The following is a 13212-nucleotide window of genomic DNA, read 5'->3' as shown; positions in this document are numbered from 1 at the left end:
AGCAATAAATTAGTTTTCCATGAATTGACCGTTGTAGAATTGGCTGGCTGTACAATGGATTGAGTAGGTGAATTGGAGTTCTGTTAGTGTTATTTTGTCAAATGGGCTATATCTAATTGATACATCTCTTCAGAGATGAATCTTTTTTTCCACCTGCAGGGTGCAGGTGGACAAGAAAGACAGTTTTTTTTGTTGTCGTTTTGTTTTTGCTGTAGGGGCTAATGGAAGAGATCTGAGGTTTTTAGCTGCTCTTTATATGTCTTCAATCTGTTTCGGTTTTAGTACCATTTTTAATCTGTCCTCCAGAGATATTTTCTACCATCAGTTATTTATCTTTCCTGGAGTTGTGGGTTTAAATTTTTTTGCTTCTTAGTAATTTTGTGCTGCTATAATCACTTAGGTTCCAGCTTCCTATGCTAAGTAACCTGTCACTATTCTATTTCTATTTTATTTTTTTTTTAATTTTGTTGTCAGCTCTTCTCTGCTATTATCTGTTCTACTATTTTTTTAATGTGGTTTATTATTTTTAGAATTCCTTCACTGCTGTCATAATGGAGTTATGAGAGGGATTAGAATTAAGTGCTTATTTAATACTCTAGGTTTAACTGATGTCTTTCTCTGCTAGATAACTAACTTTAAAGTATGTAATAAATAATGCAATGATAAACCTCTTTGTACCAACCAACATCTTTTGTGCATAATAACAATTTTTAAAAGACGTTGACATTCTAAGTGTTACTTAAGCACTTTGATTAAATGTTTTTAAAAATGTATTTATATACTTAGACTACATGTTTTATTTTCATAAATATATTTTATATCATAAGAATAATAACTAGTTTCAAATGGGTTCAACCTCTTGAAAATTTACAAAATGTGCTGTATATCTTAAATACTTTAAGTGCTTGTTAATTTTCTAGGAATATGATCTTTTATTAGATTCTCAAAGAATTCACTAATAGCATCAACAAAAAAGTTGATATATTGCATAAGTAGTACTAGGATTAAAATTCTCAAGTTCTTTCTCTTTTACTACTAAAACTTGGATCTATTCATGACCAATTACTTGCTTTAAAAAATTCCAAGTTTTAATAACAACCTGAATAACATGTGTTTAAATTTTCATGAGTTTCATTAGAATAAATGACTGTTGAGATGCTATGTTCTCAACTACTATCTACTGTAATCCATTTTAGGATAAATGTTTCATAGATGATAGATGAGATTAACAGCAATATAATTGTCTCCCATTGTAAAAAAAAAAATCATTGGAATTATTATTTGTATCAAGAACTTAATTTATACAGTTTGTCATTAAAAATATTTATCTTTTCTCATAATAGTGTGAAGTATTTTAAAATGTACCTCCATCCAAAACTGCTCATTATCAAACTGAGATAAACATTGGGATTGTTATTTTCAAGATTTTTAGATAACTTACTGGTTGTAATTCTTCATTTTTATTTCTCTTCATATTTGTTTATTTATTTCTCTTCATATTTTTATTTATCTTAAGATTTTTTTCTTTTCAATTAGTTAAGTATGTGATTAAATTTTTTATAAGGCTGCTTCCCATGTATAGAACATAGAATATGTTCTTCATTTATTCATATAACTTAGTGGTTTTATTGTATCACTATGATAAAACTCAACCAACAGATTTAGTTATGGGGTAAACATTCTTTTGAGACTATATAGTAAATCTTGAGAGTGAGGTTAATAACAATAATATATTTGTAAAGATTTTTCACAGAATAAGAAACTTTTGATTAAAAAAATAAGTCTATAAAAATTTTTAGATAATACTACTTAATTATGTCATAGTTTACATGGAACAAAATGTTCAAGGTTGATAAATCCAATTTATTTACTTTAGTTTTTAAATGCAGTATTTAAGTAGGTATCACATAAAATTTGAACAAGATGATTTTCATAGATTTCCATTTAATAAAATATTGTTGAAAAAGATATAACTATTTCATGTTATAATAAAGGCAAATTGGCATATTCCTTTCATTTGTCATTCTACTATCATTTTTAGTTGTATAGTAGTAACATCTTTTAGTTTATTTTTTCTTATTATTTGATAAAAAAGTGAAATGTGCTCCTTCAATTAAAATAGCACAAAAAGTAAAAAGAAAGAAAATCCCTCAATTGTTATAATTTAAAATTCAGAGAAAATTATTATAAACATTTAGCATATTTTCTCCCATTTTTTCTGTACTTACTTTACATAATTGTAAACACACATATATTTGTGTGTTTGTTGGTTGGTTCAGGCTAGACAACCTTTGGTTGACCTCATATATTGCAAAGACCTTGTCAGCTTACAATCCCTTATATTTTAGTTTTTAGTTTTTATGCCTACAGCACCTGGTCTTCCTAGATGGTCTCCCGTCCAAGTACTAACCAGGCCCGACCCTGCTTAGCTTCCAATATCAGACAGGATCGGGCTTGTTCAGGGGGCATGCCTGTAGACTATACAAATAATTTTATGTTCTACGGTTTTGTTGCTTTCCTCTTTTTTTCTTTTCACTTAATATATTATATACATTTTCCCATGAAAATACTGTCTACTTAAAATCTTTTTTCTCTGCTTCTTTTTTAATGTATGGGATATAGCTAGTATATTCTATCTGATGGATATAATAATTTGTTTAACCAAATTTTTTTTTATAGTTACCCCTTGACGCTAGTGCACATATTCCCATTGTGTAGGTAAAACTGAGGCTTGCCAAAATCCTACAATTTTGTAATTGGTAGATGTAGGATTAAAATCTAAAATAAAATATCAACAGTCCATTCTTAGTGTTTGTGAAAAAAAATTGCTGAACATTCAGATTAATTTCTTTTGACAGATTCCCAATCTAATTACTATTTATAAACATTTTTACTATTCCATAATTATTGTAATAATTTACCTTTCTATTACATGAGTGTAAGCATGGCTTTGAGTATTCTCACTAGTAGAGAGAATGTTAATTTCATTAAAAAATTGGTGAACATTTGTTATTTCAGCTAATGATGCTTTCATTTTCTCTTCTTGTATTAACAGGCTATAGTTTCTTTTAGATAACTAAATATACTGCAACTGTCTTCACTGCTCTGTGACTAATAAGCAAGGTATCTTATTTTCTCTCAAGTGAGGCTCGTGACTCAAGGAGGAAAAGGTAGAGACATCTGCTCTGAATTTTGAATTTAGAACAGAAAAGGCAAACGCTGAAAAATATAGGAGTTATTCAAATTGGCAGGGGCATCCTGAAGTGACCGCCATTTTTTTTCTGCTGCCTTAATTGCAGAGCTTTCCTAGACTTGTTTTTCCTTAGACTTGATTGTTTACTTTTTCTTTTGTTCTTTTTGTTAACCTACATTTGTTCAATGAATTTATGTTTTGCTTAAGTTGGTTATGAGTTACTATAGCACATGTTAAAGTTGTAACTAATTTTTATAATTAAATTTATTTATTAAATAATCCTTCTTCAACAAAATCATCCTTTACCAGTGATTTGTGCTGTCATCTTTATAAACATTAAATCCTTATATTTAATACGATATACTTTCTTTATTGATTTCTTTGTATTTTCCTTTTTGAACATGACAATGATATATTTAGTGAGATTATATAATCTATTTTAATGTATTATAGAAATAGTTCTCCAGACAATTCTTTATTAGTTTATTTTACAAGAAATCCATTTTATTTTTATTTTATGGATATTTCTCCATGTAGTGCAATACAAAAATTATTCTTTGAATTTTTTAAAAACTCTACATTTAGACTCCCTGCTTTAAAAAATTAATTTCTTAGCTATTCTTTTAATGGCCTTTAGGACTACTTTATAATTTTAATAAGAATTATATTTACATTTATACAGAGATTTACAATGAACTTGTATGTTTATAATATTTATCATAAACTGTTTTCTTAAAAAGATTTCTTCAGAAAGGTTTTACATATGTTTCTACGCTTTCTTATGTTTATTGCTATTGGTATTTTGTGTGTGTGGCTATTTCAATCAAGCATTCATCATATAAAAACTCAGATTACTCATGATATGGAAAAAAGCACAACTCATTCAAAACATACATATATGTGCATATACATAAATATATAATTATATATAAAACTTAAGCTACTTTGTTCCCAGTAGGAAGTAATATCTATCTATCTTTCTATCTGTCTATCTATCTATCTATCTATCTATCTATCTATCTATCTATCTATCATCTATCTATCATCTATCTATCTACCTATCATCTATCATCTATTGCCTACAGTGGTGAAAAATATTTAAAAGCAATAGAGCACTAATGGTTAGTCTGCCCAGGTAACTACTCACAGATCAGAGCACTCATTAGCCCATCTGCTAGGGGCTGCCTTGCCTGATATTATACTTTCTTTAGGTACAATTCTTACCTAATGTGTGATCAATGGGGGCAGATCACAAGCCCTATTTCTCTGTCAACATTTTGCCATTGCAGCTTCAGAGATTCCAGAGGTGTTAGGTAAACTCTTACTTTCCTAATTTCTTTACATGTAGTATTCTTAAGAGCACTCTTCTCTACATACTCCAAAGAAAAATATATATCTGAGTCTCTTTCAGGGGAACCTGATTAAACATTTGGTCACTGATATACTTAGCCCAATGTGAACTTTCGGTTCAGGATCTTTCCAAGATGAGAAGACCAATAGAAAAACTCCTTCATCTGAAGCTTCTACCTAATGGGCTGTATGTACAAAGCAAGCCTGAAAACAAAAAAAGGTTATCTTCCCAGACCTTAGAACATGCACACATGCACACACAGAAATACAAGATGTTACCTGAATACTAAAGAAAGCCAGAGTTGGAGAGAATAGCTATCCCTATGATATGGTATACCTAAATAAATAAAATAAGATTTTTCAGGTGAGGGACCATGTTTTTGATATACTTATATCCTTACCACACTGTGGGAGAGCATTAATTATTTTCCACATGAACACTTAGAAAACAAATATATTGTGTATCAAGGTCTGAAACCAAACAAATATATTTAAGGTAGCAAAGTGCATGTCCAATTGGTCCAAAGGATTATAATGCCTAAGTGATGGTATGACTTTTCTTGTTAGCATAATAGCAAATCTAATTTCTTCAAACTATTGCTCTAAGCTTCCATGTTCAATATCTAAAGTTAATGTTACAACATGGATTCTGTAAATTTTCTTGTTTGAGAAATAATTTGTAGTAATTTGAATGGCAGACTAAAGTTGGCCTGGTTAAATTAACATAACATCTGGTCATTATACTAACTTCGTGCTATACTCTAGATGAGGAGCAGAAGGTAAAATAGTTTTTCAAAGGGAAAATAAAGTAATAGCACTCTTTCCTTGGAGAGAATTAAAAATTGTCACCCTAAAAACGTACGTGGAATCACGTCTCAATAAATAATTGAAACAAACATCTAAAAAACAAAAAGACTTATTAAAGTCATTGAAAAGTGTGAGTGCATACTCTGTGTGTGTCTGTGTGCATGTGCATTGTAAAATTTCATTTTCCCATTGCATGAATACAAACTAAATTCAATTCCTTAGGGAGAAACTGCAGAAACTGTATCATTGTTCAGGAAGCAGGAACTGGCTTTTGATAAAAGGCTTCCCTTTCTCTTCCACAATGCATCTGGGACCTTCACAGTTGATTACTGTAATATTTATATAATATAGCTTTGACGTACAATTGAGAACTATAACACATTTAATAGTGGAAAAAGTTGGCTAGCATCAGATATTTTTAATGAATTGGAAGACGGCCTATTTTGTTTCGTCTGAAATCAAGAAAGAGTGCCAGGTTGGTCACTAAACACTAGTCAGTTTCTTTTTAAAAGAATGTTTAGGATTTTTTAGTTTTTGGAAGTTGTTTCCAAAAATCCTTCATCATTATGCTATAAAACACAAGTGAAAATAGTGCCTTCTTACAGACCCCATTAACTGGAGCATTAGATTGATGGCCTTGGTCTTATGAACAGAAAGATAATTTCATTGTGTTTTTTAGATCACTATTGTTCTTTCTATGAATATGGAAAAATAGTTATTACACTGATTAAAAATAATGGGAATTCTTTTCTTTTTGCCATGCCTCAATTTATTTATAATAAACACTATTTTATTTCTAATAAACACTATTCAGATGGGTATTTAAATAAGAAAATTAAAAAGGAAAAAAATCCACAAAACTAAAACCTATTTAATACCTAGAGCTATAAACTAGGTTAGTCAAAACTTAAGTACTGTACCATCTCCAAACTTCTATTTATTGCCCTTTGTTTTCATAATTTGTATATGTTCAAGTTATGATTACATAACTTGTACATGTTCATTATAAAAATACATAAGAATCATTTATGGAAATAAAAGTATATATTAAAATCCAGTTTCTCATAATCATATTGATATCGTGCACCCGCATATATAATGTATTAAGAAGGGCATATCACTCCTGTGGTATTCTTATCAAATATGTATAAATTCGATCGATTCATGAGAAAACATCAAACAATCCAAATTGAGAGATGTTCTCCATAAATGACTGGCCAGAACTTCTTTAAAATTGTGAACGTCTTGAAAGATAAGAAAAGACTAATTGTCACAAATGTAAAAGACTAAGGAGAGGTGAAGACTGAATACAATGTATAACTCTGATTGGGCCTGGAAAAGAGAAAGGACAGTAGTGGGGAAAAAAAAAAAAAAAAAAAACATAAAAGGAAAAAAAAAAAAAAAACTACTCGAATACAAATAAAGTCTGTGTTTAGTTAATTGTATTGTTCTGATGTTCTAGTTTCATATTCATGCACGTATCTTTGTAGATCATTTGTGCTATTTTTATAATAGACAACTTTTTAAAGCCATTTATTTCTATTTGCTTTCTTAGCCTAATTTATTCTCAATCAAAGAATCTAAAATGTGATTGTTTACAACGGTAAGATATATTTGTTCAAGTTGTATGCACTCTAACTTTAAAAATATCTTATGGAAATCTTTTCAAGTCGATGGCATAGATATAAGTAATTATTTTTATAGAGAAATATTTCATGTTGCTCGATAATGTACCAGTAATTTTTCAACCTGTCCCCTAATTTTTGTTTTCAATGAATAATTCTACAACAAAATACATTTTACATTTCTGTGCATATTGAGATATGTACACTTTTTTGAGATACACACTCATGGATAGAAGTATTGGAACGAAGACGATATTTATTTTAACTATAATTGACTAAAATTAACATTGCTGTTATTTCACTTGAGATAATGATTGAAATGTTTATGAATAATATATGAAAGTTTATCTTTCCACTTGTTAACTGCCAGCCATACGTGATAATATGTATTGACATTTCTTGTGTATAGGTAATAAGTGAACTTTCATTCTTTAATTTCATCTTAAATCAGTTGTTCTCAACTTATAATGAGATTGAACATCATCTGGTATACTTATAGATTACTGAAAATTGCTTTTTTTGAATTATTTGTACATTTTTCTATTGGGATATTTATTTTATAGTTTTCAATGTGCAGTTGCCTTTGAATTACACAGGTATTAGTACATTATCTGCCAGTTGTACTGGACACTTTCCTTATTTATTTATTTTCTGTTGATTTACTATTTTTTACTACATAATTTTTAAATTTGTCTATATATTTAAATCAGAATATTCTTCCTTTTTTGTCGGGAGCCATTTTTAGGAAAACAAAACTGTTTGTTAAGCAGGATGTTTTCTTCAAAGTTGGCCAGCTGTGCAGTCTGCTGACTCAGGAGGAAGTGCACCTGGTATGGGGGCGGGAAAAGGAAAGTTTTTGAATAGCTATGGCGTTTCCGTGATTGGTTGTTATTTAGAGGTGTTTTGCTTCTTATGCACTCAGTGGGGTATAAGTATGCATTGCAAAATAAATCCCAGGCTGCTGCAGCTCTGACTGTACACCCTCCCGTGTGAACTTTTCTGCCTTCTTTTTTTTTCCCTTAGGCCTCACCCACCTCTTTCAGGTGTTCGATCTCTGCCAGCGGGCTCCAGCACTTTGTATAGCATCTATGATTTTGGTCTTAATTAAAATTACTTTCCCAAATCCTAGGCACTACATATATGTTCTTAATTTTTTAATGTATTTTGTAGGGTTTTTTTTTTTTTTTTAGCATTTAAACATTTAATGTAGCAATAACTGATTTGATGATGCACTGTTCTTTTTTGTTTGTTTTTGTCGTTATGTTGCCTTTCTCTCCCTGACTTACTTCCAACTACTCAAAAGGTATTTCCTCTACTTCCCAAATAAATCACTTCCATTCAAATTTTGTCTTGGAGTCTAGTTTTAGAGGAGCCCAGACTAAGATAGGTTTTTAAAAATATATTTTTGATCAATGTTTTTCAAATATTTTAATTTGTAAATATATAATTTGTCAGATATTATGTCATCAATCATCATGATTAAAAAGAAAATGTACTATTTGCATTTAAAATCAGTCTAATAATAAAGGACTGAGGGTTTGATGAAATCAATCATTTCAGCTTGAGCAATAATATATATCACTTACTTGACTTGTGAGCAGCAATCATAGTGTATTACCACGATACTCAACTAACAATAGCTGACTAATATACAAATTTATTAATCGATATGTTTATTGAAAATATATACTTCAGCTACTTAATAAAGATATATCTTGACCCAGATAGTAGAATTACCTCTTTTAACTGCTGTATTTATGTTAGCATTTGAACATATTTTTGGAAACTACCTCAAATACCTTGTCAAATAAGATAGGAGTGAGTGGTAATTTTTTTTAATTGTTTAATTTGTTTTTTTAATCAAACAAAGAAGGACTGTCAAATTTTCCTTCTCAACAACTTCTCTTAGTGCATTTCTTCTTTCTCTTTTCTCCGCTAATACCATCCTACTTCAGAAGGCCATTACTTCCTGCTTGGATTAATCCAAATTGTCTTCTGGCTGGTCTTTTAACCTCTAGTCCCAACAATCTCAATTTTATCCATACTAATCATTCCTTTGAAAATGCAAATCTGAATTTGTGTCATTATCTGCTTGATAACTATTAATGACTTCTCCTTGCTCTTAAGTTAAAATGCAAAAGATATTACATTTTAAAAAATGTTTAACTTTTCCGTTAAATTGTTTAAAACAATTTAATTATTCTGTTGCATCTCTTACTACTCTTTCCCTCTGTTTTTAGCACTCGAATATTTTTCAGTTCTCAAAATATACCATTCACTATTTTTTTTATGTCTATTTCTTCTGTCTTGATCTCTCCTCATCCTTTTTAATGTTTTTATAGCAAGAGTCAGTCTCTTTATATCTCAGGATAGATGTCAGTTTTTCAGTCAAGGGGAGAGGAGAGTCCTGGAGTTAATATCTGAGTCAATCAAAGATATAATTCATTATTATATTCCCAACACGGATTTTTATGTGCATTATGTGATAAATGCTCAAATAATTATCACTGTATGAAGATCATTATGTTGACCTATTGCTCATAGTTTATTAATTCATTAAGAATCTCTCAAAACTTATTATGGTTGGGGCTCTGTGCTAACTTTATCAGTATAAACTGCATATGAGATAGTCTTGGACTTCAAAAAACTAAAGTCAAGTGGGAATAGTAAGACTGTTTTCTAATGTAGTATGTTCACCTCTTTTGCATACTGAGAAGTTTGTAAAGCATGATTTGTTATGTGAGGTCTTGATAATTACATGACAGTACTGAATTCTAATGAGGTGATTCTGAGCTGAATAAAAGAGTTAAATCTTTGAAGAAACCAATATTATATTTTTCCATTTTATCACCAAGACATTTATTTAAATAAAAACAATAGAACAAAGGAATCAAAAAGACATTGAATCAGAACTGAGACTTGCCACTATTCATTTCTTAATTAAATTTTTACAGATCACTGTATTTAGAGTAGCAAGTATAATTTATGATTAATTATGAAAACGATTTTCTGAGATTCATGTGTCTTCTGCACAATATATTGGCAGATCATCGAATATGAAATCCCAGGAAGAAAAGTCCATGAATGCTAACAATTTAGAAGCTGAGGAGTTATTCTTGTGCTAAATTGACATTCCTAACTTGCCTAAACTAGCATTTACTGAATTCTTTCTTTTGTTTCCTTTAAAAGTAGCATAATAGCTTGTCTTTTAGGAAATAGATATTTTAATTATTCTAACTTTTGTGAAATTTTTAGTATATAATAGAATTAGAACAATATTAAATCAATATTTTGAGGTGACCAACTTTCAAGTAACTAAATTCATATTAAAATGAAATCTGCCTTAATTGAAATTGTATTATTTCTAATTTTAATAAAGAAATAAGAAACAGTCAATATAACAAATCATTCCTAACATTTGCATGAGTGTTCTCTTTGTGAAAAAATAAAAATTATAGATAATTACTAGTGTTAATTTTTAAATTTGTTTAATATAATTCCACAGGTGCAAAAATGGTAAATAAACTTCTACATAACATTTATCCATATTCATCTGTTATTTAAATTTAGCTTCTCTTTGACCATCTCTTTAAGGTGAAATATATCAAATTCCTCCACTGAGGAGATACTATGAGTTTCTTAGGAGTTAATAAGTAACTTATAAAGCTATATTTTAAGACTATATAAAAATCTTGCTTCTCACCAAACTTTCATTAATTACTTTTAGTGTTTAACGGTGATTACCTAACCATATTAGTCCTCCTATATTTAGTAGCTGACAATTCTGTTCTAAGAAAGTACTTTCCAATTTCTTCCATGCATTTATGTATCTTTGGCTAGTGAGAGCCCCTTCAAGTTGACTCCATTAATATCCTTTTTCTCTCTTTCTTTCTTTATACAGACATAGAGATTGAGATAGCCTAGAGATAGAGGTAGAGGTAATTTTACCCAGACTACTCAAAACACTCTACAAGTTGAAATAATTGAAATGACTCCCAAGACTCTACATAGTATGTTTATATAATGCTTTAATAAATGTAAAATATATGTAATATGAGAAAGTGCAGGCAAGTATGGGGTTCCCAAGAAACTTTTATTAGTACCTCCCTAGAGTCATTACTTAGTCACAAAGGGAGAACTTTGTGTCTAGATAATCAATTATCAAGTCTTGTATGAGAAATCTTTGTTTCAAGAGAACTTAGATATTTCAAGTTAGGGTCTTTTTCGATGCCCTACTGATAGGGTCGCCTGAATTATCTAATAAAATACAGGTCCCAGTTAAATTTAAATTTCAGAAAATTAGTTTTTTAAAAATATAAATTAGTACCAAATAATTCATGAGTATCCTGTATTTTATCTGGTAACTCTACCCATTGGCCATGTAGCCAACTCAATCAGCAAACCAGTTAAAACAAGTTGTAAGCCATCATTCGACACATCTTTAAACAGTATAATCAAATTCATATGGGTATTAGTAGTATAATTTCACATTTAAACAGCATATTATTTATTACTTGGAGCCCATTTCAGCCTTATCTTGACCAAAAGTCAGTACCAGACTCCCAAATGTTCCCATAGATAACCATGGTGCTATTCGAGTTAATGGTGAAAGATAAATGCATACTATTCGGAATTCTGAAAATTTAGTAACACATTTTTAAATGTCCATGGGTCAAAAGGAAATCAAAAGAAACATTACGAAGTATTTTAAGGTGAATGCATTTTAAAATATATATATTTTTCTAATCTTTGTTGATTGTTCTTTCTTTATTTATTGAGTTATAATATACCTAGAGTTTAAATTATTCATATTACTAGCTTCTAAGGAAGAAGCTTAGATAATTGATTTTAATCTATTTTTTTTCTTTATCCAAGTACTAACCAAGCCAGACCCTGCTTTGCTTCTGAGATCAGACAAGATTGGGCATGTTCTGGATGATATGGGCATAGACAATCTTTTTTTTTTCTCCCTAATATAAGCATTTAAAGTCATAAATTTTCCTCTACATACTTTAGCACTATTCTAGAAATATCAATATATTGTTTTCATTTTCACATCTTAGAGTATTTTTTGACTTTCCTGGAATTTTTAAAAATAAAACTTTGGGTTATTTAGAAATGTATTTATGTGACACCCAAATATTTATTTTTTAGGTACAGTATTGTTAATTTAATTTTATTGTGTTTATAAAACATATACTAAGAGATTTTAGACTTCTCTTATGACCTAGCATATATTATATCTTTGTGAACATTCTATATATAGTCCTTAAAATGATTTTGTATTCTGTTTTCTTAGGTTCTATAAATGTCATTTAGGTTAAAACAGTTAATAGTTCTATAAACTTACTGTATTTTTTCTTCTTTTTTGGTTATTCTTTAATTATCAAGAGAGGGATATTAAAATCTGCAATTATGATAGCTTTGTCTATTCCTTTCTTTAGTTCCTAAGTTTTTGCTTCAAGCATTTTGAAGCTCTGTTACTAGATATATATACTTTTCTTTCACAGCTTTTTGATAAATTAAGTCTTTTATTATCATGAAATGCCCCTCTTTATCTCTGGTAATAGTTCTCATCTCAAAGTCTTCTAGCTGGTATTGATATGGCACCCTATTTATAACATAAAACTTTTCCCATGATTTTACTTTAAAACTATATATTCCTTTGTCTTTAAATTGGGTCTCATAGATAATTGTGTTAATTAGGGTTCTTCAAAGACATTGAACCAAAAGGATCTATCATCTATCTATCTGTCATCATCTATCTACCATGTATCTATCATCTATCTATCAAGAGGTCAGTAAATTGACAATGAAGAATTGGCTCAAACTACGGAAGCTGAGAATGCACAATCATCTATAAGCTAGAGACCGAGGAAAGCTGGTCTTATAGCTCTTGTCCCAGTCCAAAGGCCTGAAAAACAAGAGCACTGATAGTGTAAATCCTAGTCTAAGGGCAGGAGGAAACCGACTGATCTAGCTCAACAGTCAGTCAGAGAGAGAATTTACCCTTCTTCTACCTTTTTCATTCTATTCAAGTCCTCAGTGGGGGGGAGGATGCCCACCCACATTGAGGAAGGTGATGGGGTTTACTCTGTCCATTATTTCAAGCATCTCCTCTTCCAGAAACACCCTTACAGACACAGCCAGAAATAAGGTTTAACCTGATATCTGGTATCGTGGCCCGGTCAAGTTGACCCATAAAAGTAACCATTATAACAACATTTAGTTGAGTCT

The 13212-nt window shown here is 29.9% G+C and overlaps 1 pseudogene; it reads right to left on the bottom strand.

The window, feature by feature from the left end:
• Window positions 1-2361: 2361 nt before the first annotated feature.
• Window positions 2362-2479, bottom strand: LOC118613991 (annotated as a pseudogene).
• Window positions 2480-13212: the final 10733 nt, after the last annotated feature.

Source organism: Rousettus aegyptiacus, unplaced genomic scaffold (genome assembly GCF_014176215.1).
Source record: "Rousettus aegyptiacus isolate mRouAeg1 unplaced genomic scaffold, mRouAeg1.p scaffold_m13_p_2, whole genome shotgun sequence".
In the NCBI taxonomy this organism is placed as follows: Eukaryota; Metazoa; Chordata; class Mammalia; order Chiroptera; family Pteropodidae; genus Rousettus; species Rousettus aegyptiacus.
Note: the sequence above shows the minus strand (reverse complement) of the source record. Positions and strands in the feature narration are given on the sequence as shown.